The sequence below is a fragment of the Lithobates pipiens genome, unplaced genomic scaffold (genome assembly GCF_037356315.1).
Source record: "Lithobates pipiens isolate NorthernLeopardFrog02 unplaced genomic scaffold, aLitPip1_a1.2 Scaffold_19, whole genome shotgun sequence".
Taxonomy (NCBI): domain Eukaryota; kingdom Metazoa; phylum Chordata; class Amphibia; order Anura; family Ranidae; genus Lithobates; species Lithobates pipiens.
The window spans coordinates 13,503,732-13,529,526 of NW_027507764.1; the positions used below are offsets into that span (position 1 = coordinate 13,503,732).

At 50.3% G+C, this 25,795-nt stretch overlaps 9 non-coding genes across 9 annotated transcripts; all 9 read left to right on the forward strand.

The window, feature by feature from the left end:
- The first annotated feature begins 1,638 nt into the window (after positions 1–1,638).
- Positions 1,639–1,757, forward strand: LOC143999557 (5S ribosomal RNA). The gene has a single exon (XR_013278028.1). It is a non-coding gene; the product is annotated as a 5S ribosomal RNA (ribosomal RNA).
- A 9,076-nt stretch (positions 1,758–10,833) lies between these two features.
- LOC143999638 (5S ribosomal RNA) lies at positions 10,834–10,952 on the forward strand. Its single transcript, XR_013278101.1, has one exon. It is a non-coding gene; the product is annotated as a 5S ribosomal RNA (ribosomal RNA).
- Positions 10,953–13,147: 2,195 nt separating this feature from the next.
- On the forward strand, positions 13,148–13,266 carry LOC143999570 (5S ribosomal RNA). The gene has a single exon (XR_013278040.1). It is a non-coding gene; the product is annotated as a 5S ribosomal RNA (ribosomal RNA).
- A 1,697-nt stretch (positions 13,267–14,963) lies between these two features.
- On the forward strand, positions 14,964–15,082 carry LOC143999582 (5S ribosomal RNA). The gene has a single exon (XR_013278051.1). It is a non-coding gene; the product is annotated as a 5S ribosomal RNA (ribosomal RNA).
- A 1,699-nt stretch (positions 15,083–16,781) lies between these two features.
- Positions 16,782–16,900, forward strand: LOC143999595 (5S ribosomal RNA). The gene has a single exon (XR_013278062.1). It is a non-coding gene; the product is annotated as a 5S ribosomal RNA (ribosomal RNA).
- A 1,693-nt stretch (positions 16,901–18,593) lies between these two features.
- Positions 18,594–18,712, forward strand: LOC143999608 (5S ribosomal RNA). The gene has a single exon (XR_013278073.1). It is a non-coding gene; the product is annotated as a 5S ribosomal RNA (ribosomal RNA).
- Positions 18,713–20,410: 1,698 nt separating this feature from the next.
- On the forward strand, positions 20,411–20,529 carry LOC143999573 (5S ribosomal RNA). The gene has a single exon (XR_013278042.1). It is a non-coding gene; the product is annotated as a 5S ribosomal RNA (ribosomal RNA).
- Positions 20,530–22,223: 1,694 nt separating this feature from the next.
- On the forward strand, positions 22,224–22,342 carry LOC143999620 (5S ribosomal RNA). The gene has a single exon (XR_013278084.1). It is a non-coding gene; the product is annotated as a 5S ribosomal RNA (ribosomal RNA).
- Positions 22,343–24,033: 1,691 nt separating this feature from the next.
- On the forward strand, positions 24,034–24,152 carry LOC143999632 (5S ribosomal RNA). Its single transcript, XR_013278095.1, has one exon. It is a non-coding gene; the product is annotated as a 5S ribosomal RNA (ribosomal RNA).
- The last annotated feature ends 1,643 nt before the right edge of the window (positions 24,153–25,795 follow it).

Sequence of the window (25,795 nt, forward strand, 5' to 3'; positions counted from 1 at the left end):
TCACTTTTACCCAAAGCGCTCTCCCTCTCTGCAAGCTCTCCTGCACACCTAGCTCCTACAAAATCACCCCTGCCCAACCAAGCCTACACTTTTTACAAGCCCACTTATACAATCTCACCCCTTCTTTCAAAAATACACTTTCTTCTCTCTACCTCCCTCCCTCAGGAGATTGCCACGCATCCAGTCCCCTATAGCAGCAAAACAACGGCCAGGCGCAACCCCCACCTAGCTAGCCCCCATCCTACATCCTGCTTAGGCTCCACGGCCCAGCCATTTTCCAGCACTCTCCTGAGACCTTTTGGTGCCATCACTCCTGCTCTTTAGTCACCCTTGCGCCAACACATTCCACAGCGATCTCCAGGCTGGGGGACAGCACGGGAAACACGCACGCCGACTGCCAAAGCCAGAGAGAAGCCACAGAGCCGACCCCTCGTCAAACCGGCACCCTGAAGCGGCTAAGGTGTAGGCAGCAGGTTGCCTACAGGAGCGCGGTTTTAGTTAGCGGCTGCCCCAGGCTTGGAGGGAAAGAGGTAATGCGTGCGCTGCTGGTTTTTTTGGATCTAGCCTACCCACCGGTCATATAAATATAGGGGAAGGCTGCGTTTCGGGTGATCAGGCAGCACTTGCACGAGGCCAACTAGGGTTGCCACCTCATCCCTTTAAACCCAAACACATCTGAATTACACAGGTTCTGAGGCTAATTAAATGCAGATAAGGCAACAAGTGAGTTTAATTACCACCTTAATCAGCCAAAGAATCTGTGCAATTCAGATGCGTTTGGATTTAAAGGGATGAGATGGCAACTCAAAGGCCAATATGAACTGCTACCTTGTAGAGGTAATCCTGGGAAGCCAATCAGTGGTCGTTTGGGTCAGGATATGACCATTGTTCACGTTGAACTGTAATGGGCCAGACTTCTCAGTCAAGTTGCATCAAGTGTTCTAAGCCTTCTCTGAAGTCCTTGAAAGGGGTGTATCATGCATGTTGGTCTCCAGGCCTATTGAAAAGAAGTTGGGTGAGTAAGGCGGCACATGTGGGGTATGGAGCAACTCTACAGGAAAAGGTCTACCTAGTGGGCAAGTCAAGCAGTTGCTTGACTGCAGCCACTGGTGAGGCATGGTGCCTGGTATAGGTGAGGGGTCCTCCGGTAGCCAGGGGGGTAGATGTACTGGCTTCCTCCCCAGCAGTCAGCTTCCAGTAGCCAACGGAACAGAAGGCAGGTTCTGGAGATCCATGGGCTGGCCACCTGCTAGGAGAGCGAAGGCGTAAACAAGTGCAGGCATAAGGCCCCGCGCTACATGCAACCTGCTGCTCTTCTTCTTCCTGTGGTGCAAAGCCTTGTCAGCGAAAAGGGTTAAAGTCAGGCCAGGGGAAGCCAGAAAGGAGCCGTGGAAGCAAGGCTGAGGATGTGTGTGCATGAGAAGGTGCAGGCAGGAAGAGGTTAAAGAGGGAGCAAAGCAGCAGGAGGCAGGGACGGGCTTGAGGAGAGCAAGCGAGAGGAGAGACGAGACGACACGACAAAGTGGGGTGTGCTGCCATGCTTGTGAAAAGGCACAGCTGATTGTAGTAAAGTCAAGGAAAGGCGGAGCCAGGCTGCCGGTGACAAGTACAAGAAGCTTGAAAGAGACCATGAGCTTTGCCTACGGCCACACCACCCTGAATGCGCCCGCTCTCGTCTGATCTCGGAAGCTAAGCAGGGTCGGGCCTGGTTAGTACTTGGATGGGAGACCGCCTGGGAATACCAGGTGCTGTAGGCTTTTGCTTTTCTTCCACCAGGGGTCACTCTCCCATAATGCCTCTTTTTACATTCACTTTTGCCCAAAGCGCTCTCCCTCTCTGCAAGCCCTCCTGCACACCTACATCCTACAAAATCACCCCTGCACAACCAAGCCTACACTTTTTACAAGCCCACTTATACAATCTCACCCCTTCTTTCAAAAATACACTTTCTTCTCTCTACCTCCCTCCCTCAGGAGATTGCCACCCATCCAGTCCCCTATAGCAGCAAGACAACGGCCAGGCGCAACCCCCACCTAGCTAGCCCCCATCCTACATCCTGCTTAGGCTCCACGGCCCAGCCATTTTCCAGCACTCTCCTGAGACCTTTTGGTGCCATCACTCCTGCTCTTTAGTCGCCCTTGCGCCAACACATTCCACAGCGATCTCCAGGCTGGGGGACAGCACGGGAAACATGCACGCCGACTGCCAAAGCCAGAGAGAAGCCACAGAGCCGACCCCTCGTCAAACCGGCACCCTGAAGCGGCTAAGGTGTAGGCAGCAGGTTGCCTACAGGAGCGCGGTTTTAGTTAGCGGCTGCCCCAGGCTTGGAGGGAAAGAGGTAATGCGTGCGCTGCTGGTTTTTTTGGATCTAGCCTACCCACCGGTCATATAAATATAGGGGAAGGCTGCGTTTCGGGTGATCAGGCAGCACTTGCACGAGGCCAACTAGGGTTGCCACCTCATCCCTTTAAACCCAAACACATCTGAATTACACAGGTTCTGAGGCTAATTAAATGCAGATAAGGCAACAAGTGAGTTTAATTACCACCTTAATCAGCCAAAGAATCTGTGCAATTCAGATGCGTTTGGATTTAAAGGGATGAGATGGCAACTCAAAGGCCAACATGAACTGCTACCTTGTAGAGGTAATCCTGGGAAGCCAATCAGTGGTCGTTTGGGTCAGGATATGACCATTGTTCACGTTGAACTGTAATGGGCCAGACTTCTCAGTCAAGTTGCATCAAGTGTTCTAAGCCTTCTCTGAAGTCCTTGAAAGGGGTGCATCATGCATGTTGGTCTCCAGGCCTATTGAAAAGAAGTTGGGTGAGTAAGGCGGCACATGTGGGGTATGGAGCAACTCTACAGGAAAAGGTCTACCTAGTGGGCAAGTCAAGCAGTTGCTTGACTGCAGCCACTGGTGAGGCATGGTGCCTGGTATAGGTGAGGGGTCCTCCGGTAGCCAGGGGGGTAGATGTACTGGCTTCCTCCCCAGCAGTCAGCTTCCAGTAGCCAACGGAACAGAAGGCAGGTTCTGGAGATCCATGGGCTGGCCACCTGCTAGGAGAGCGAAGGCGTAAACAAGTGCAGGCATAAGGCCCCGCGCTACATGCAACCTGCTGCTCTTCTTCTTCCTGTGGTGCAAAGCCTTGTCAGCGGAAAGGGTTAAAGTCAGGCCAGGGGAAGCCAGAAAGGAGCCGTGGAAGCAAGGCTGAGGATGTGTGTGCGTGAGAAGGTGCAGGCAGGAAGAGGTTAAAGAGGGAGCAAAGCAGCAGGAGGCAGGGACGGGCTTGAGGAGAGCAAGCGAGAGGAGAGACGAGACGACACGACACGACAAAGTGGGGTGTTGTGAGGATCAAGGTATAAGAAAACCAAGATGGTTGACAGTATGTTTTACTAAATGCTTATCTTGTCTGTTTCATTCTCAGTATCTTAAAGACACATCATCCTTAAGTCCGGGTGGGTGCAGTCACGTACACATAAGAGGAAACCTTATCTTAAGGACCATCTGCCACATCAGCTCTAAAAGCAGAAGACGCCTAGAGAATTGCCTTTTATGGAAATTGTTGTTGTGTTTCAACATTCCTGAAGCCTGTCTTTTGTGTATATAAGAGACCTGTGTTAATAAAGAGTCTCAGAGTTGGGTGCAGTCTTCTGAGCAGAAATACTGAGAACTTCTTTCCGTGTCTCTTTGCTTAGATAAGAACTCTAATAATAATTGGGAAACGGTAACATAACTTGATGAGTAGGTGACTTGCTGTAGTCACACCTAACATTTTTGGCGCCCGAACAGGGACTCGCTGAAGAAACTACAAGAGGCGAACGAACATAAAGACGGAACGAAGAGGTCGGGCACATCAGGAACCACAGACAAAACCTGCGCAGGTAAGAAAAGCTTTATTTTCTTATAAACTCTGTGCTTCTTAGATTTGTGCCCACCTGATCTGTCTGAATTGTTCTTCAGGTAAAACCAACCTCTGTAGTAAGCGAGTCTTGAATTTAATATTTGACTTATGTTACCGTTGTTTCTTGTCTGTCTCCTTGTCATCTGTCTGTTGTGACTGAGATAAGCCCTGTTTGTATGGTGTGAATTGAAACATATATCATCCCAATGAGTAACGGAATGCGCCTTTAACTCGTAAGAGTACTTTGGGGGTCCGACACTTAAGTTTGATATACGCTTTTTGATTCATGAGCCTAAAAACGGGTTGAAAGTATAAGTCCTGACTACCTCGATAAAGCAGGAATAAGAAACGAATGCTGAGAGATTCCATGGTAATGGGAAGGGAATAAGGTCTCCACAAAGTCCGGAGATCTAGTTATATGTGTTTGGCCACCAAAAGGAATGCTTGTATATGTTGTAGCCATCAGTCTGGTCATAATATTTGTCAGTTGGCTAGCATATAAAGTAATTCGATTTCAGAAATCTCATCCAGGAGAGGTTTTTAGTATTTTGGCACCCTAGGAGGAGAAGGCAACGAGACACTTAGTAAGTGATCCAAACGTCACCTAGGCAAGACTGTCAAAATGGGCCAGACACATGGTAAACCCCAGGAGGAATCTCAGAAATGTTATGCTGTTAAAGACATAATTACAATGTTGTATGGGAAGGACAAGGCACAGGGCACGAATAGAGTTCTCAAGAAATTTGGAATGGATGGAGAAAATGGGCTAAGTGTAGAAGGTTGGGAGAATATAAAGAGAGACAGACAGGGAGAGGTCCTGCAGAACAGATGGGTATCACAAATACAATGTTTAATTAAGGTTTCCAACAGGGCTAAAGAGGAGGGATGGAAGTATTGTCATGAACAGGGTGGATGGGATATGAAGGTCCGACGCAAGAGTCTCCCTTCAGCTCCCGAGGATGGAGTAGAAACGGAAGGTACTCCACCTCCTTATAGCACTACCAAACCGGGTAATGAAAGACCAAAACTTTATCCTTCCTTAAGAGGAAGAGGATGGGTATGCCGAGTATGCGGTACCCAGAATACAGCCTGGGCACAGGAATGTGTACATTGCGGAGCTCAAAGACCAGAGCCCGTAGCTCCAGTCCACAGTCGGACTAGGGTAATACAAGTAAATAATCCAAATGCGGGTCAAGCAGGACAGCCACCTACAGTGACTCGACAAGTCGTTCTGAGGACATGGACACCTTGGTCGGCTGACACTCTTATGGCATTAATACAGAATGCTCCTGATCCCGTAGCAAAACCTGCCGCATTCTGTAGATTCGTGACACAATTACTAGACACACATGAAGCAGCTTGGCAAGATGGGGAAGATTTGTGTAGACATAAAATGACACTGACGATGTTTAATCAATTTATGAATGAAATTGCTCCACATAGACCACAAGGGGATCCAGCGGCAGATCCACCAGGAATACACCCCCGTCACATAGACTCTAGACCCCTGTTTATTAATCAGTTACGAGAATTTTGCCAAGGGAAACAGCAGGAAAGGGGTTCGACAGCGCCCATAAAACAGGCCCCAGGTCAGACTGTTACAGAATTTTACCTCAACATGGAAAGCATGATGGCTGACTAAGGTCTAGATTTAGCCTTACCCGTCACCATTAGGGCTTTCAATCGACAGTTTATGGAAGGACTAGTACCCCAAATAGGTGACAAATTGAAGGCATGTACTCCCGAATGGAGAGCCATATGGGACAGAGGAACATTGTTGCAGAAAGCACAAGGCATAGAGGCTGATTTAGCAGAAGCTAAACACAGAAGGACACCGGGAGTTAACACTGTTGCCCGGGTCAATGAAGGAGGGAATTCCTCCCGTAAACCTCTTACCTGTTATTACTGCAACAAGGTGGGACATATAAGAAGAAACTGTAGGAAAAGAATAAAGGACGAACAGGAAGGAAATACGGACAGAGACACGAGGGACAACAGACAGAGGCGTACCAACGATAGGGACGATCCGACAGCATGACTTGCCCCAGTCCTAGCTGAATCAGAGAATAAAATGCTCCACATGTTGATGAAGGTGGAAGGTAAACATATTCCTTGTTTAGTTGACACAGGAGCATCACGGAGCTTATTATCTGATTCAGTAGTCCCTCCACACATGACCTCCCGTGACACCATACCCATAAGTGGTTATGACGGTCTTTTGTCCGATGCCCCACTGACTAAACCTTTAAAAGTAAAAATAGGGAATGGCAACCACCTGACACTTGTGTATTGTTGCAATATGTAGATGACCTATTGTTATGTTGTCCGGATAACGATACTTGTTTAAAAGCCACTCTATCATTGTTACAATTCCTGGCTGAAAAAGGGTGCAAAGTGAATAGAACTAAGTTACAGGTATGCCAGAAAAAGGTTGTCTTTTTGGGCCACTGTATATCCCAGGGGACTCGACACCTCACTGAAGAACGAGTCCAGGCCATAAGACAAATGAATGTCCCACGCAACTTTAAGCAACTTCGTATGTTTCTGGGAATGGTATCATATTGTAGACAATGGATACCACATGCCAGTTCTCTGATGCAGCCATTATATGATTGCTTGAAAAATAGTACCCTATGTACTCACAGAAGCAGGTCATAAATCTTTTAGCACCTTAAAAAAGTTACTAATTTCGGCACCTGCGATCGGGATTCCTGACTATACCAAAACATTTCATTTGTACATTGCTGAAATCACGGGACACGCAACAGGGGTGTTGACACAACAACACATCAAACAAAGGCCGGTAGCATACTTCTCAGCGGCTCTCGATCCTGTCTCTAGAGGATCACCGTCCTGTGTACGAGCAGTCGCAGCAGTGTCAATTATCATTGACAAATCCTCAGAAATTGTCTTAGACAATCCTGTAGTGGTACATACCACACATGACATACACGCCATCTTGTCACAGGTTCAGCCAAAACACATATCAATGGAAAGGCAGCTGCGTCTGCAATGCACCTTGCTCCTACCTCCCAATGTTACCTTCCAGCGATGCACTTCTTTTAACTTAGCACAACTTTTACCCTTACAGACAGATTTGACAGGGGGGAGTAATGATGATAATGGTGAAGGCACAGCACAAGAAACTCAGGATTCTGACACACTTTCATTTCATGACATAACATCTGATGAACACGATTGTTTTCAACTCATGGAACAAGAGACCACGGGGTTCCCACATGTCACAGACACACCCATTGCAAATGCAGAACACACACTGTACATAGATGGTAGTAGATTTGCCGATGACAAAGGTAAATATCACACAGGTTATGCTGTGGTAACGGACACACAGGTAATTGAGGCAAAATCACTACCAGCACACATGTCTGCACAAGAAGCGGAACTAACAGCTTTAGAAAAAGCCTTAGAACACTTAGAGGAACAAGAAGGGAACGTTTACACTGATTCTGCATATGCCTACGGTGTGGCACATGATTATGGCCACATATGGAAAGCTAGAGGTTACCTTACAGCAGCAGGCACACCTGTTAAACATGGTGAAGGAATCAAAAGAGTCCTGAACAATCTTCAAAAAGTTAAAAGAGTAGCCATTATAAAGATAGCGGCACACACGAGCGCAAAAACAACTGAGGCAAAAGGAAACGCATTTGCAGATTTAGCTGCAAAGAAGGCAGCTCTAGGGGAAGTAAGCCCTGAGACCTTAGCCACGGTACAGGTGAGTATGCCCGAAACCACATGGCAGCAGCTGATCGAACTACAGGAACAAGCAGGGACTACTGAGAAGGACCGTTGGGTTAAGGAGGGAGCTGCACCAGGCCTTGACAATGTATGGAGAGAGGGAGAAAAAAATATGTCTACCCGCTTCTCTATACCCCGCAATGGCAGCGGCTGTCCACTTGCCCACTCATGTCAGCTCCAATTCTATGTATAGGATTGTAAGCCAAGGATGGCTAGCCCCTGGATTCAGTAGTACTGCAAGGAACTACTGTGCTGCATGCCAAATCTGTCTGTTAAATAACCCAGGACAGAGAGTGAAAACCCCACGTAAACATCAGGTCCGGGCCCAATATCCCTTTCAGAGACTGCAAATTGACTACATACAAATGCCCAAGAGCGGCCCTTTTGAATTTGTTCTCGTGTGCATCTGCCTATTTTCAGGCTGGCCAGAAAGTTATCCTGTGAAATCAGCTACGGCAAAAGCCACCGCCAAGAAACTGATTACTGAGCTGATACCTAGGTTTGGTCTCCCAGAAACAATAGAATCAGATAGGGGGACACATTTCACGGGAGAAATAATGCAAAATGTGATGGCAATGTTAGGGGTTCAACAAAGTTTTCACACCCCTTACCACCCACAGAGTTCAGGATCAGTAGAAAGAGTAAATGGGACAATAAAGCTAAAAATACAAAAAGCCATGCAAGAGTTAAATAAACCATGGCCTGAGTGTCTACCCTTAGCTTTGTTCTCTATTAGGTACACTCCAACAGGAAAAACCGGGTTATCCCCATATGAAATACTTTTTGGGAGTGTACCCAGATTAGGTTTATATTTTCCTCAAAGTATGCAATTGCAATGTGATAGTTTAACTACATATGTGATACAATTGCAACAGCGTCTAACTAAAATCCACAAGAGTGTGTATTCTTCTCTTCCAGACCCTAATTCTGTCACAGGTACTCACGACTTACAACCGGGAGACTATGTGTATGTAAAGAAACATACCAGGAAGACACTGGAACCAAGGTTCGAGGGTCCTTTCCAGGTGCTATTGACTACAGCAACCTCAGTGAAATTGGAAGGGAAACCTACCTGGATCCACGCTTCACACTGTAAAAAGGAGCCAGTTGGCAAATGACAACATGTATCTTTTTATTCTTTTTGTTTCAGTAATCCTGGCCAATAGTTTGGTTGCCTCACAGAATGAAATTCGCAAGGATGAAGGATTTTCTAAAAAAATGTTATTACTGAAGTTTAAATATGCTTATGCTCGGAAGTCAGGATATGAGAAATGTTGGGTTTGCAGTAAATTACACCCCAGCACGGCTAAAATACCACTGATGGCAGTTCCTATAAATTATACTGATCTTGCTAACAGTAGCATTAACATAATTGGAACAAATACCAGCAAGACAGTAATGTTTAAATCGAATGGCCTCGCCTTTCCCCCTGATTGGTGTTTCAACCTAGGGAACACAACGGGAGGAAATAGAGAATGCCAAGACAGCAAGTTTAACTTGTCCATTGTCGTATTAAATGGAAGCTTCTACCCCAGTAATACCAGTACACACCAGACATTATCTGACTTCCTCACTAACATTGTGGATAATAAGGTTAGGTGGTTAGTGTCCAACCTTTCCCTCTATGGATACACCTCTCGTTATAGAAATGATATCAGTTCAAGTCCAGTAGCCTTAGGAAACAATATATACATCTGTTGTGGGGATAAGTGTTATACCTGGATACCTAGAAGGGCTCAGGGATGGTGCTACCTCGCAAGTTTGGTACCAGTAATGGGAGTAGTGGGTGATGAACGAGGTGATCACCTACTAGAAGCTAGTATGCACCCCAGATATCCCCTCAGATATCGTAGCAAAAGAGAAATATTTTTAGAGCAGGACATGGCATGGGCTTGGTTCCCGTCCTGGACAGGATGGGGTATAGACTTAATGAAGCGACTAAATAACTATACTGGAATAATTAATGATATTTTGGAGAAAAACTCTGATGACATTACTAAGTTAAATCTAGAGACCAGAGCCATCACAAAACAAATAGAATTACATGAGTTAGCGATTGAAAGTATGAGTGCAGCATTAACAGGACTCTGTGAGACCACAGAAGACTATGAATGTTGTACTTGGATACATAACACCAGCATCGAAGTACCCGATTATTATGACATCATTGCACAACACCGCACAGAAGTAAAGGATCTACAGGAGAAGGCCCGTAATATTGGCCGTGACTGGGATCCTTTTGGTGGAACTTTTAGTTTCTCAGGGTTATTTTCTTGGTTCAAGAAGGCAGCAATGACGATTATAGTAGTGCTTATATTCATATTTCTCATTTATTTGTGTTTTAAGTTGTTTATGTGTTTTTGCAAGAAAGCCAAGGTAAATGCTGTAGAAAAGATGGAACTTTTGTAAGTTGATAAGTTGGATAAGATAGATGGATTTAGTTTCTTGACATCACCCATCTTTCAGAAAGGCCACTCTTCCTGAATTTTAGATGTTGGTACTATCCAGGGGGATGGGTGTATACCCCTCTGACAACTCGCGGTCAGGGAGAGTACTTTGGACATAGGCCGACTAGAACTTGTTCAGGTGGACCCAGGGTAAGAGGGAAGGGTGATGTCAAAGGGGGAAATTGTGAGGATCAAGGTATAAGAAAACCAAGATGGTTGACAGTATGTTTTACTAAATGCTTATCTTGTCTGTTTCATTCTCAGTATCTTAAAGACACATCATCCTTAAGTCCGGGTGGGTGCAGTCACGTACACATAAGAGGAAACCTTATCTTAAGGACCATCTGCCACATCAGCTCTAAAAGCAGAAGACGCCTAGAGAATTGCCTTTTATGGAAATTGTTGTTGTGTTTCAACATTCCTGAAGCCTGTCTTTTGTGTATATAAGAGACCTGTGTTAATAAAGAGTCTCAGAGTTGGGTGCAGTCTTCTGAGCAGAAATACTGAGAACTTCTTTCCGTGTCTCTTTGCTTAGATAAGAACTCTAATAATAATTGGGAAACGGTAACATAACTTGATGAGTAGGTGACTTGCTGTAGTCACACCTAACAGTGTGCTGCCATGCTTGTGAAAAGGCACAGCTGATTGTAGTAAAGTCAAGGAAAGGCGGAGCCAGGCTGCCGGTGACAAGTACAAGAAGCTTGAAAGAGACCATGAGCTTCGCCTACGGCCACACCACCCTGAATGAGCCCGCTCTCGTCTGATCTCGGAAGCTAAGCAGGGTCGGGCCTGGTTAGTACTTGGATGGGAGACCGCCTGGGAATACCAGGTGCTGTAGGCTTTTGCTTTTCTTCCACCAGGGGTCAGTCACTCTCCCATAATGCCTCTTTTTACATTCACTTTTACCCAAAGCGCTCTCCCTCTCTGCAAGCCCTCCTGCACACCTAGCTCCTACAAAATCACCCCTGCCCAACCAAGCCTACACTTTTTACAAGCCCACTTATACAATCTCACCCCTTCTTTCAAAATTACACTTTCTTCTCTCTACCTCCCTCCCTCAGGAGATTGCCACGCATCCAGTCCCCTATAGCAGCAAAACAACGGCCAGGCGCAACCCCCACCTAGCTAGCCCCCATCCTACATCCTGCTTAGGCTCCACGGCCCAGCCATTTTCCAGCACTCTCCTGAGACCTTTTGGTGCCATCACTCCTGCTCTTTAGTCGCCCTTGCGCCAACACATTCCACAGCGATCTCCAGGCTGGGGGACAGCACGGGAAACACGCACGCCGACTGCCAAAGCCAGAGAGAAGCCACAGAGCCGACCCCTCGTCAAACCGGCACCCTGAAGCGGCTAAGTTGTAGGCAGCAGGTTGCCTACAGGAGCGCGGTTTTAGTTAGCGGCTGCCCCAGGCTTGGAGGGAAAGAGGTAATGCGTGCGCTGCTGTTTTTTTTGGATCTAGCCTACCCACCGGTCATATAAATATAGGGGAAGGCTGCGTTTCGGGTGATCAGGCAGCACTTGCACGAGGCCAACTAGGGTTGCCACCTCATCCCTTTAAACCCAAACACATCTGAATTACACAGGTTCTGAGGCTAATTAAATGCAGATAAGGCAACAAGTGAGTTTAATTACCACCTTAATCAGCCAAAGAATCTGTGCAATTCAGATGCGTTTGGATTTAAAGGGATGAGATGGCAACTCAAAGGCCAATATGAACTGCTACCTTGTAGAGGTAATCCTGGGAAGCCAATCAGTGGTCGTTTGGGTCAGGATATGACCATTGTTCACGTTGAACTGTAATGGGCCAGACTTCTCAGTCAAGTTGCATCAAGTGTTCTAAGCCTTCTCTGAAGTCCTTGAAAGGGGTGCATCATGCATGTTGGTCTCCAGGCCTATTGAAAAGAAGTTGGGTGAGTAAGGCGGCACATGTGGGGTATGGAGCAACTCTAGAGGAAAAGGTCTACCTAGTGGGCAAGTCAAGCAGTTGCTTGACTGCAGCCACTGGTGAGGCATGGTGCCTGGTATAGGTGAGGGGTCCTCCGGTAGCCAGGGGGGTAGATGTACTGGCTTCCTCCCCAGCAGTCAGCTTCCAGTAGCCAACGGAACAGAAGGCAGGTTCTGGAGATCCATGGGCTGGCCACCTGCTAGGAGAGCGAAGGCGTAAACAAGTGCAGGCATAAGGCCCCTCGCTACATGCAACCTGCTGCTCTTCTTCTTCCTGTGGTGCAAAGCCTTGTCAGCGGAAAGGGTTAAAGTCAGGCCAGGGGAAGCCAGAAAGGAGCCGTGGAAGCAAGGCTGAGGATGTGGTGTGTGCGTGAGAAGGTGCAGGCAGGAAGAGGTTAAAGAGGGAGCAAAGCAGCAGGAGGCAGGGACGGGCTTGAGGAGAGCAAGCGAGAGGAGAGACGACACGACAAAGTGCGGTGTGCTGCCATGCTTGTGAAAAGGCACAGCTGATTGTAGTAAAGTCAAGGAAAGGCGGAGCCAGGCTGCCGGTGACAAGTACAAGAAGCTTGAAAGAGACTTCTTTTCAATAGGCCTGGAGACCAACATGCATGATGCACCCCTTTCAAGGACTTCAGAGAAGGCTTAGAACACTTGATGCAACTTGACTGAGAAGTCTGGCCCATTACAGTTCAACGTGAACAGGAGATTGCCACGCATCCAGTCCCCTATAGCAGCAAAACAACGGCCAGGCGCTACATGCAACCTGCTGCTCTTCTTCTTCCTGTGGTGCAAAGCCTTGTCAGCGAAAAGGGTTAAAGTCAGGCCAGGGGAAGCCAGAAAGGAGCCGTGGAAGCAAGGCTGAGGATGTGTGTGCGTGAGAAGGTGCCGGCAGGAAGAGGTTAAAGAGGGAGCAAAGAAGCAGGAGGCAGGGACGGGCTTGAGGAGAGCAAGCGAGAGGAGAGACGACACGACAAAGTGCGGTGTGTTGCCAGGCTTGTGAAAAGGCACAGCTGATTGTAGTAAAGTCAAGGAAAGGCGGAGCCAGGCTGCCGGTGACAAGTACAAGAAGCTTGAAAGAGACTATGAGCTTTGCCTACGGCCACACCACCCTGAATGCGCCCGCTCTCGTCTGATCTCGGAAGCTAAGCAGGGTCGGGCCTGGTTAGTACTTGGATGGGAGACCGCCTGGGAATACCAGGTGCTGTAGGCTTTTGCTTTTCTTCCACCAGGGGTCAGTCACTCTCCCATAATGCCTCTTTTTACATTCACTTTTACCCAAAGCGCTCTCCCTCTCTGCAAGCCCTCCTGCACACCTAGCTCCTACAAAATCACCCCTGCCCAACCAAGCCTACACTTTTTACAAGCCCACTTACACAATCTCACCCCTTCTTTCAAAAATACACTTTCTTCTCTCTACCTCCCTCCCTCAGGAGATTGCCACGCATCCAGTCCCCTATAGCAGCAAAACAACGGCCAGGCGCAACCCCCACCTAGCTAGCCCCCATCCTACATCCTGCTTAGGCTCCACGGCCCAGCCATTTTCCAGCACTCTCCTGAGACCTTTTGGTGCCATCACTCCTGCTCTTTAGTCGCCCTTGCGCCAACACATTCCACAGCGATCTCCAGGCTGGGGGACAGCACGGGAAACACGCACGCCGACTGCCAAAGCCAGAGAGAAGCCACAGAGCCGACCCCTCGTCAAACCGGCACCCTGAAGCGGCTAAGGTGTAGGCAGCAGGTTGCCTACAGGAGCGCGGTTTTAGTTAGCGGCTGCCCCAGGCTTGGAGGGAAAGAGGTAATGCGTGCGCTGCTGGTTTTTTTGGATCTAGCCTACCCACCGGTCATATAAATATAGGGGAAGGCTGCGTTTCGGGTGATCAGGCAGCACTTGCACGAGGCCAACTAGGGTTGCCACCTCATCCCTTTAAACCCAAACACATCTGAATTACACAGGTTCTGAGGCTAATTAAATGCAGATAAGGCAACAAGTGAGTTTAATTACCACCTTAATCGGCCAAAGAATCTGTGCAATTCAGATGCGTTTGGATTTAAAGGGATGAGATGGCAACTCAAAGGCCAACATGAACTGCTACCTTGTAGAGGTAATCCTGGGAAGCCAATCAGTGGTCGTTTGGGTCAGGATATGACCATTGTTCACGTTGAACTGTAATGGGCCAGACTTCTCAGTCAAGTTGCATCAAGTGTTCTAAGCCTTCTCTGAAGTCCTTGAAAGGGGTGCATCATGCATGTTGGTCTCCAGGCCTATTGAAAAGAAGTTGGGTGAGTAAGGCGGCACATGTGGGGTATGGAGCAACTCTAGAGGAAAAGGTCTACCTAGTGGGCAAGTCAAGCAGTTGCTTGACTGCAGCCACTGGTGAGGCATGGTGCCTGGTATAGGTGAGGGGTCCTCCGGTAGCCAGCGGGGTAGATGTACTGGCTTCCTCCCCAGCAGTCAGCTTCCAGTAGCCAACGGAACAGAAGGCAGGTTCTGGAGATCCATGGGCTGGCCACCTGCTAGGAGAGCGAAGGCGTAAACAAGTGCAGGCATAAGGCCCCGCGCTACATGCAACCTGCTGCTCTTCTTCTTCTTCTTCCTGTGGTGCAAAGCCTTGTCAGCGAAAAGGGTTAAAGTCAGGCCAGGGGAAGCCAGAAAGGAGCCGTGGAAGCAAGGCTGAGGATGTGGTGTGTGCGTGAGAAGGTGCAGGCAGGAAGAGGTTAAAGAGGGAGCAAAGCAGCAGGAGGCAGGGACGGGCTTGAGGAGAGCAAGCGAGAGGAGAGACGACACGACAAAGTGCCGTGTGCTGCCAGGCTTGTGAAAAGGCACAGCTGATTGCAGTAAAGTCAAGGAAAGGCGGAGCCAGGCTGCCGGTGACAAGTACAAGAAGCTTGAAAGAGACCATGAGCTTTGCCTACGGCCACACCACCCTGAATGCGCCCGCTCTCGTCTGATCTCGGAAGCTAAGCAGGGTCGGGCCTGGTTAGTACTTGGATGGGAGACCGCCTGGGAATACCAGGTGCTGTAGGCTTTTGCTTTTCTTCCACCAGGGGTCAGTCACTCTCCCATAATGCCTCTTTTTACATTCACTTTTACCCAAAGCGCTCTCCCTCTCTGCAAGCCCTCCTGCACACCTAGCTCCTACAAAATCACCCCTGCCCAACCAAGCCTACACTTTTTACAAGCCCACTTACACAATCTCACCCCTTCTTTCAAAAATACACTTTCTTCTCTCTACCTCCCTCCCTCCCTCAGGAGATTGCCACGCATCCAGTCCCCTATAGCAGCAAAACAACGGCCAGGCGCAACCCCCACCTAGCTAGCCCCCATCCTACATCCTGCTTAGGCTCCACGGCCCAGCCATTTTCCAGCACTCTCCTGAGACCTTTTGGTGCCATCACTCCTGCTCTTTAGTCGCCCTTGCGCCAACACATTCCACAGCGATCTCCAGGCTGGGGGACAGCACGGGAAACACGCACGCCGACTGCCAAAGCCAGAGAGAAGCCACAGAGCCGACCCCTCGTCAAACCGGCACCCTGAAGCGGCTAAGGTGTAGGCAGCAGGTTGCCTACAGGAGCGCGGTTTTAGTTAGCGGCTGCCCCAGGCTTGGAGGGAAAGAGGTAATGCGTGCGCTGCTGGTTTTTTTGGATCTAGCCTACCCACCGGTCATATAAATATAGGGGAAGGCTGGGTTTCGGGTGATCAGGCAGCACTTGCACGAGGCCAACTAGGGTTGCCACCTCATCCCTTTAAACCCAAACACATCTGAATTACACAGGTTCTGAGGCTAATTAAATGCAGATAAGGCAACAAGTGAGTTTAATTACCACCTTAATCAGCCAAAGAATCTGTGCAATTCAGATGCGTTTGGATTTAAAGGGATGAGATGGCAACTCAAAGGCCAACATGAACTGCTACCTTGTAGAGGTAATCCTGGGAAGCCAATCAGTGGTCGTTTGGGTCAGGATATGACCATTGTTCACGTTGAACTGTAATGGGCCAGACTTCTCAGTCAAGTTGCATCAAGTGTTCTAAGCCTTCTCTGAAGTCCTTGAAAGGGGTGCATCATGCATGTTGGTCTCCAGGCCTATTGAAAAGAAGTTGGGTGAGTAAGTCGGCACATGTGGGGTATGGAGCAACTCTACAGGAAAAGGTCTACCTAGTGGGCAAGTCAAGCAGTTGCTTGACTGCAGCCACTGGTGAGGCATGGTGCCTGGTATAGGTGAGGGGTCCTCCGGTAGCCAGGGGGGTAGATGTACTGGCTTCCTCCCCAGCAGTCAGCTTCCAGTAGCCAACGGAACAGAAGGCAGGTTCTGGAGATCCATGGGCTGGCCACCTGCTAGGAGAGCGAAGGCGTAAACAAGTGCAGGCATAAGGCCCCCGCGCTACATGCAACCTGCTGCTCTTCTTCTTCTTCCTGTGGTGCAAAGCCTTGTCAGCGAAAAGGGTTAAAGTCAGGCCAGGGGAAGCCAGAAAGGAGCCGTGGAAGCAAGGCTGAGGATGTGGTGTGTGCGTGAGAAGGTGCAGGCAGGAAGAGGTTAAAGAGGGAGCAAAGCAGCAGGAGGCAGGGACGGGCTTGAGGAGAGCAAGCGAGAGGAGAGACGACACGACAAAGTGCCGTGTGCTGCCAGGCTTGTGAAAAGGCACAGCTGATTGCAGTAAAGTCAAGGAAAGGCGGAGCCAGGCTGCCGGTGACAAGTACAAGAAGCTTGAAAGAGACCATGAGCTTTGCCTACGGCCACACCACCCTGAATGCGCCCGCTCTCGTCTGATCTCGGAAGCTAAGCAGGGTCGGGCCTGGTTAGTACTTGGATGGGAGACCGCCTGGGAATACCAGGTGCTGTAGGCTTTTGCTTTTCTTCCACCAGGGGTCAGTCACTCTCCCATAATGCCTCTTTTTACATTCACTTTTACCCAAAGCGCTCTCCCTCTCTGCAAGCCCTCCTGCACACCTAGCTCCTACAAAATCACCCCTGCCCAACCAAGCCTACACTTTTTACAAGCCCACTTACACAATCTCACCCCTTCTTTCAAAAATACACTTTCTTCTCTCTACCTCCCTCCCTCAGGAGATTGCCACGCATCCAGTCCCCTATAGCAGCAAAACAACGGCCAGGCGCAACCCCCACCTAGCTAGCCCCCATCCTACATCCTGCTTAGGCTCCACGGCCCAGCCATTTTCCAGCACTCTCCTGAGACCTTTTGGTGCCATCACTCCTGCTCTTTAGTCGCCCTTGCGCCAACACATTCCACAGCGATCTCCAGGCTGGGGGACAGCACGGGAAACACGCACGCCGACTGCCAAAGCCAGAGAGAAGCCACAGAGCCGACCCCTCGTCAAACCGGCACCCTGAAGCGGCTAAGGTGTAGGCAGCAGGTTGCCTACAGGAGCGCGGTTTTAGTTAGCGGCTGCCCCAGGCTTGGAGGGAAAGAGGTAATGCGTGCGCTGCTGGTTTTTTTGGATCTAGCCTACCCACCGGTCATATAAATATAGGGGAAGGCTGGGTTTCGGGTGATCAGGCAGCACTTGCACGAGGCCAACTAGGGTTGCCACCTCATCCCTTTAAACCCAAACACATCTGAATTACACAGGTTCTGAGGCTAATTAAATGCAGATAAGGCAACAAGTGAGTTTAATTACCACCTTAATCAGCCAAAGAATCTGTGCAATTCAGATGCGTTTGGATTTAAAGGGATGAGATGGCAACTCAAAGGCCAACATGAACTGCTACCTTGTAGAGGTAATCCTGGGAAGCCAATCAGTGGTCGTTTGGGTCAGGATATGACCATTGTTCACGTTGAACTGTAATGGGCCAGACTTCTCAGTCAAGTTGCATCAAGTGTTCTAAGCCTTCTCTGAAGTCCTTGAAAGGGGTGCATCATGCATGTTGGTCTCCAGGCCTATTGAAAAGAAGTTGGGTGAGTAAGGCGGCACATGTGGGGTATGGAGCAACTCTAGAGGAAAAGGTCTACCTAGTGGGCAAGTCAAGCAGTTGCTTGACTGCAGCCACTGGTGAGGCATGGTGCCTGGTATAGGTGAGGGGTCCTCCGGTAGCCAGGGGGTAGATGTACTGGCTTCCTCCCCAGCAGTCAGCTTCCAGTAGCCAACGGAACAGAAGGCAGGTTCTGGAGATCCATGGGCTGGCCACCTGCTAGGAGAGCGAAGGCGTAAACAAGTGCAGGCATAAGGCCCCGCGCTACATGCAACCTGCTGCTCTTCTTCTTCTTCCTGTGGTGCAAAGCCTTGTCAGCGAAAAGGGTTAAAGTCAGGCCAGGGGAAGCCAGAAAGGAGCCGTGGAAGCAAGGCTGAGGATGTGGTGTGTGCGTGAGAAGGTGCAGGCAGGAAGAGGTTAAAGAGGGAGCAAAGCAGCAGGAGGCAGGGACGGGCTTGAGGAGAGCAAGCGAGAGGAGAGACGACACGACAAAGTGCGGTCTGCTGCCATGCTTGTGAAAAGGCACAGCTGATTGTAGTAAAGTCAAGGAAAGGCGGAGCCAGGCTGCCGGTGACAAGTACAAGAAGCTTGAAAGAGACCATGAGCTTTGCCTACGGCCACACCACCCTGAATGCGCCCGCTCTCGTCTGATCTCGGAAGCTAAGCAGGGTCGGGCCTGGTTAGTACTTGGATGGGAGACCGCCTGGGAATACCAGGTGCTGTAGGCTTTTGCTTTTCTTCCACCAGGGGTCAGTCACTCTCCCATAATGCCTCTTTTTACATTCACTTTTACCCAAAGCGCTCTCCCTCTCTGCAAGCCCTCCTGCACACCTAGCTCCTACAAAATCACCCCTGCCCAACCAAGCCTACACTTTTTACAAGCCCACTTACACAATCTCACCCCTTCTTTCAAAAATACACTTTCTTCTCTCTACCTCCCTCCCTCCCTCAGGAGATTGCCACGCATCCAGTCCCCTATAGCAGCAAAACAACGGCCAGGCGCAACCCCCACCTAGCTAGCCCCCATCCTACATCCTGCTTAGGCTCCACGGCCCAGCCATTTTCCAGCACTCTCCTGAGACCTTTTGGTGCCATCACTCCTGCTCTTTAGTCGCCCTTGCGCCAACACATTCCACAGCGATCTCCAGGCTGGGGGACAGCACGGGAAACACGCACGCCGACTGCCAAAGCCAGAGAGAAGCCACAGAGCCGACCCCTCGTCAAACCGGCACCCTGAAGCGGCTAAGGTGTAGGCAGCAGGTTGCCTACAGGAGCGCGGTTTTAGTTAGCGGCTGCCCCAGGCTTGGAGGGAAAGAGGTAATGCGTGCGCTGCTGGTTTTTTTGGATCTAGCCTACCCACCGGTCATATAAATATAGGGGAAGGCTGCGTTTCGGGTGATCAGGCAGCACTTGCACGAGGCCAACTAGGGTTGCCACCTCATCCCTTTAAACCCAAACACATCTGAATTACACAGGTTCTGAGGCTAATTAAATGCAGATAAGGCAACAAGTGAGTTTAATTACCACCTTAATCAGCCAAAGAATCTGTGCAATTCAGATGCGTTTGGATTTAAAGGGATGAGATGGCAACTCAAAGGCCAACATGAACTGCTACCTTGTAGAGGTAATCCTGGGAAGCCAATCAGTGGTCGTTTGGGTCAGGATATGACCATTGTTCACGTTGAACTGTAATGGGCCAGACTTCTCAGTCAAGTTGCATCAAGTGTTCTAAGCCTTCTCTGAAGTCCTTGAAAGGGGTGCATCATGCATGTTGGTCTCCAGGCCTATTGAAAAGAAGTTGGGTGAGTAAGGCGGCACATGTGGGGTATGGAGCAGCTCTACAGGAAAAGGTCTACCTAGTGGGCAAGTCAAGCAGTTGCTTGACTGCAGCCACTGGTGAGGCATGGTGCCTGGTATAGGTGAGGGGTCCTCCGGTAGCCAGGGGGGTAGATGTACTGGCTTCCTCCCCAGCAGTCAGCTTCCAGTAGCCAACGGAACAGAAGGCAGGTTCTGGAGATCCATGGGCTGGCCACCTGCTAGGAGAGCGAAGGCGTAAACAAGTGCAGGCATAAGGCCCCGCGCTACATGCAACCTGCTGCTCTTCTTCTTCTTCCTGTGGTGCAAAGCCTTGTCAGCGAAAAGGGTTAAAGTCAGGCCAGGGGAAGCCAGAAAGGAGCCGTGGAAGCAAGGCTGAGGATGTGGTGTGTGCGTGAGAAGGTGCAGGCAGGAAGAGGTTAAAGAGGGAGCAAAGCAGCAGGAGGCAGGGACGGGCTTAAGGAGAGCAAGCGAGAGGAGAGACGACACGACAAAGTGCCGTGTGCTGCCATGCTTGTGAAAAGGCACAGCTGATTGTAGTAAAGTCAAGGAAAGGCGGAGCCAGGCTGCCGGTGACAAGTACAAGAAGCTTGAAAGAGACCATGAGCTTCGCCTACGGTCACACCACCCTGAATGCGCCCGCTCTCGTCTGATCTCGGAAGCTAAGCAGGGTCGGGCCTGGTTAGTACTTGGATGGGAGACCGCCTGGGAATACCAGGTGCTGTAGGCTTTTGCTTTTCTTCCACCAGGGGTCAGTCACTCTCCCATAACGCCTCTTTTTACATTCACTTTTACCCAAAGCGCTCTCCCTCTCTGCAAGCCCTCCTGCACACCTAGCTCCTACAAAATCACCCCTGCCCAACCAAGCCTACACTTTTTACAAGCCCACTTATACAATCTCACCCCTTCTTTCAAAAATACACTTTCTTCTCTCTACCTCCCTCCCTCAGGAGATTGCCACGCATCCAGTCCCCTATAGCAGCAAAACAACGGCCAGGCGCAACCCCCACCTAGCTAGCCCCCATCCTACATCCTGCTTAGGCTCCACGGCCCAGCCATTTTCCAGCACTCTCCTGAGACCTTTTGGTGCCATCACTCCTGCTCTTTAGTCGCCCTTGCGCCAACACATTCCACAGCGATCTCCAGGCTGGGGGACAGCACGGGAAACACGCACGCCGACTGCCAAAGCCAGAGAGAAGCCACAGAGCCGACCCCTCGTCAAACCGGCACCCTGAAGCGGCTAAGGTGTAGGCAGCAGGTTGCCTACAGGAGCGCGGTTTTAGTTAGCGGCTGCCCCAGGCTTGGAGGGAAAGAGGTAATGCGTGCGCTGCTGGTTTTTTTGGATCTAGCCTACCCACCGGTCATATAAATATAGGGGAAGGCTGGGTTTCGGGTGATCAGGCAGAACTTGCACGAGGCCAACTAGGGTTGCCACCTCATCCCTTTAAACCCAAACACATCTGAATTACACAGGTTCTGAGGCTAATTAAATGCAGATAAGGCAACAAGTGAGTTTAATTACCACCTTAATCAGCCAAAGAATCTGTGCAATTCAGATGCGTTTGGATTTAAAGGGATGAGATGGCAACTCAAAGGCCAATATGAACTGCTACCTTGTAGAGGTAATCCTGGGAAGCCAATCAGTGGTCGTTTGGGTCAGGATATGACCATTGTTCACGTTGAACTGTAATGGGCCAGACTTCTCAGTCAAGTTGCATCAAGTGTTCTAAGCCTTCTCTGAAGTCCTTGAAAGGGGTGCATCATGCATGTTGGTCTCCAGGCCTATTGAAAAGAAGTTGGGTGAGTAAGGCGGCACATGTGGGGTATGGAGCAACTCTAGAGGAAAAGGTCTACCTAGTGGGCAAGTCAAGCAGTTGCTTGACTGCAGCCACTGGTGAGGCATGGTGCCTGGTATAGGTGAGGGGTCCTCCGGTAGCCAGGGGGGTAGATGTACTGGCTTCCTCCCCAGCAGTCAGCTTCCAGTAGCCAACGGAACAGAAGGCAGGTTCTGGAGATCCATGGGCTGGCCACCTGCTAGGAGAGCGAAGGCGTAAACAAGTGCAGGCATAAGGCCCCGCGCTACATGCAACCTGCTGCTCTTCTTCTTCTTCCTGTGGTGCAAAGCCTTGTCAGCGAAAAGGGTTAAAGTCAGGCCAGGGGAAGCCAGAAAGGAGCCGTGGAAGCAAGGCTGAGGATGTGGTGTGTGCGTGAGAAGGTGCAGGCAGGAAGAGGTTAAAGAGGGAGCAAAGCAGCAGGAGGCAGGGACGGGCTTGAGGAGAGCAAGCGAGAGGAGAGACGACACGACAAAGTGCCGTGTGCTGCCATGCTTGTGAAAAGGCACAGCTGATTGTAGTAAAGTCAAGGAAAGGCGGAGCCAGGCTGCCGGTGACAAGTACAAGAAGCTTGAAAGAGACCATGAGCTTCGCCTACGGCCACACCACCCTGAATGCGCCCGCTCTCGTCTGATCTCGGAAGCTAAGCAGGGTCGGGCCTGGTTAGTACTTGGATGGGAGACCGCCTGGGAATACCAGGTGCTGTAGGCTTTTGCTTTTCTTCCACCAGGGGTCAGTCACTCTCCCATAACGCCTCTTTTTACATTCACTTTTACCCAAAGCGCTCTCCCTCTCTGCAAGCCCTCCTGCACACCTAGCTCCTACAAAATCACCCCTGCCCAACCAAGCCTACACTTTTTACAAGCCCACTTATACAATCTCACCCCTTCTTTCAAAAATACACTTTCTTCTCTCTACCTCCCTCCCTCAGGAGATTGCCACGCATCCAGTCCCCTATAGCAGCAAAACAACGGCCAGGCGCAACCCCCACCTAGCTAGCCCCCATCCTACATCCTGCTTAGGCTCCACGGCCCAGCCATTTTCCAGCACTCTCCTGAAACCTTTTGGTGCCATCACTCCTGCTCTTTAGTCGCCCTTGCGCCAACACATTCCACAGCGATCTCCAGGCTGGGGGACAGCACGGGAAACACGCACGCCGACTGCCAAAGCCAGAGAGAAGCCACAGAGCCGACCCCTCGTCAAACCGGCACCCTGAAGCGGCTAAGGTGTAGGCAGCAGGTTGCCTACAGGAGCGCGGTTTTAGTTAGCGGCTGCCCCAGGCTTGGAGGGAAAGAGGTAATGCGTGCGCTGCTGGTTTTTTTGGATCTAGCCTACCCACCGGTCATATAAATATAGGGGAAGGCTGCGTTTCGGGTGATCAGGCAGCATTTGCACGAGGCCAACTAGGGTTGCCACCTCATCCCTTTAAACCCAAACACATCTGAATTACACAGGTTCTGAGGCTAATTAAATGCAGATAAGGCAACAAGTGAGTTTAATTACCACCTTAATCAGCCAAAGAATCTGTGCAATTCAGATGCGTTTGGATTTAAAGGGATGAGATGGCAACTCAAAGGCCAATATGAACTGCTACCTTGTAGAGGTAATCCTGGGAAGCCAATCAGTGGCCGTTTGGGTCAGGATATGACCATTGTTCACGTTGAACTGTAATGGGCCAGACTTCTCAGTCAAGTTGCATCAAGTGTTCTAAGCCTTCTCTGAAGTCCTTGAAAGGGGTGCATCATGCATGTTGGTCTCCAGGCCTATTGAAAAGAAGTTGGGTGAGTAAGGCGGCACATGTGGGGTATGGAGCAGCTCTGCAGGAAAAGGTCTACCTAGTGGGCAAGTCAAGCAGTTGCTTGACTGCAGCCACTGGTGAGGCATGGTGCCTGGTATAGGTGAGGGGTCCTCCGGTAGCCAGGGGGGTAGATGTACTGGCTTCCTCCCCAGCAGTCAGCTTCCAGTAGCCAACGGAACAGAAGGCAGGTTCTGGAGATCCATGGGCTGGCCACCTGCTAGGAGAGCGAAGGCGTAAACAAGTGCAGGCATAAGGCCCCGCACTACATGCAACCTGCTGCTCTTCTTCTTCTTCCTGTGGTGCAAAGCCTTGTCAGCGAAAAGGGTTAAAGTCAGGCCAGGGGAAGCCAGAAAGGAGCCGTGGAAGCAAGGCTGAGGATGTGTGTGCGTGAGAAGGTGCAGGCAGGAAGAGGTTAAAGAGAGAGCAAAGCAGCAGGAGGCAGGGACGGGCTTGAGGAGAGCAAGCGAGAGGAGAGACGACACGACAAAGTGCCGTGTGCTGCCATGCTTGTGAAAAGGCACAGCTGATTGTAGTAAAGTCAAGGAAAGGCGGAGCCAGGCTGCCGGTGACAAGTACAAGAAGCTTGAAAGAGACCATGAGCTTTGCCTACGGCCACACCACCCTGAATGCGCCCGCTCTCGTCTGATCTCGGAAGCTAAGCAGGGTCGGGCCTGGTTAGTACTTGGATGGGAGACCGCCTGGGAATACCAGGTGCTGTAGGCTTTTGCTTTTCTTCCACCAGGGGTCAGTCACTCTCCCATAATGCCTCTTTTTACATTCACTTTTACCCAAAGCGCTCTCCCTCTCTGCAAGCCCTCCTGCACACCTAGCTCCTACAAAATCACCCCTGCCCAACCAAGCCTACACTTTTTACAAGCCCACTTACACAATCTCACCCCTTCTTTCAAAAATACACTTTCTTCTCTCTACCTCCCTCCCTCAGGAGATTGCCACGCATCCAGTCCCCTATAGCAGCAAAACAACGGCCAGGCGCAACCCCCACCTAGCTAGCCCCCATCCTACATCCTGCTTAGGCTCCACGGCCCAGCCATTTTCCAGCACTCTCCTGAGACCTTTTGGTGCCATCACTCCTGCTCTTTAGTCGCCCTTGCGCCAACACATTCCACAGCGATCTCCAGGCTGGGGGACAGCACGGGAAACACGCACGCCGACTGCCAAAGCCAGAGAGAAGCCACAGAGCCGACCCCTCGTCAAACCGGCACCCTGAAGCGGCTAAGGTGTAGGCAGCAGGTTGCCTACAGGAGCGCGGTTTTAGTTAGCGGCTGCCCCAGGCTTGGAGGGAAAGAGGTAATGCGTGCGCTGCTGGTTTTTTTGGATCTAGCCTACCCACCGGTCATATAAATATAGGGGAAGGCTGCGTTTCGGGTGATCAGGCAGCACTTGCACAAGGCCAACTAGGGTTGCCACCTCATCCCTTTAAACCCAAACACATCTGAATTACACAGGTTCTGAGGCTAATTAAATGCAGATAAGGCAACAAGTGAGTTTAATTACCACCTTAATCAGCCAAAGAATCTGTGCAATTCAGATGCGTTTGGATTTAAAGGGATGAGATGGCAACTCAAAGGCCAACATGAACTGCTACCTTGTAGAGGTAATCCTGGGAAGCCAATCAGTGGTCGTTTGGGTCAGGATATGACCATTGTTCACGTTGAACTGTAATGGGCCAGACTTCTCAGTCAAGTTGCATCAAGTGTTCTAAGCCTTCTCTGAAGTCCTTGAAAGGGGTGCATCATGCATGTTGGTCTCCAGGCCTATTGAAAAGAAGTTGGGTGAGTAAGGCGGCACATGTGGGGTATGGAGCAGCTCTACAGGAAAAGGTCTACCTAGTGGGCAAGTCAAGCAGTTGCTTGACTGCAGCCACTGGTGAGGCATGGTGCCTGGTATAGGTGAGGGGTCCTCCGGTAGCCAGGGGGGTAGATGTACTGGCTTCCTCCCCAGCAGTCAGCTTCCAGTAGCCAACGGAACAGAAGGCAGGTTCTGGAGATCCATGGGCTGGCCACCTGCTAGGAGAGCGAAGGCGTAAACAAGTGCAGGCATAAGGCCCCGCGCTACATGCAACCTGCTGCTCTTCTTCTTCTTCCTGTGGTGCAAAGCCTTGTCAGCGAAAAGGGTTAAAGTCAGGCCAGGGGAAGCCAGAAAGGAGCCGTGGAAGCAAGGCTGAGGATGTGGTGTGTGCGTGAGAAGGTGCAGGCAGGAAGAGGTTAAAGAGGGAGCAAAGCAGCAGGAGGCAGGGACGGGCTTGAGGAGAGCAAGCGAGAGGAGAGACGACACGACAAAGTGCCGTGTGCTGCCATGCTTGTGAAAAGGCACAGCTGATTGTAGTAAAGTCAAGGAAAGGCGGA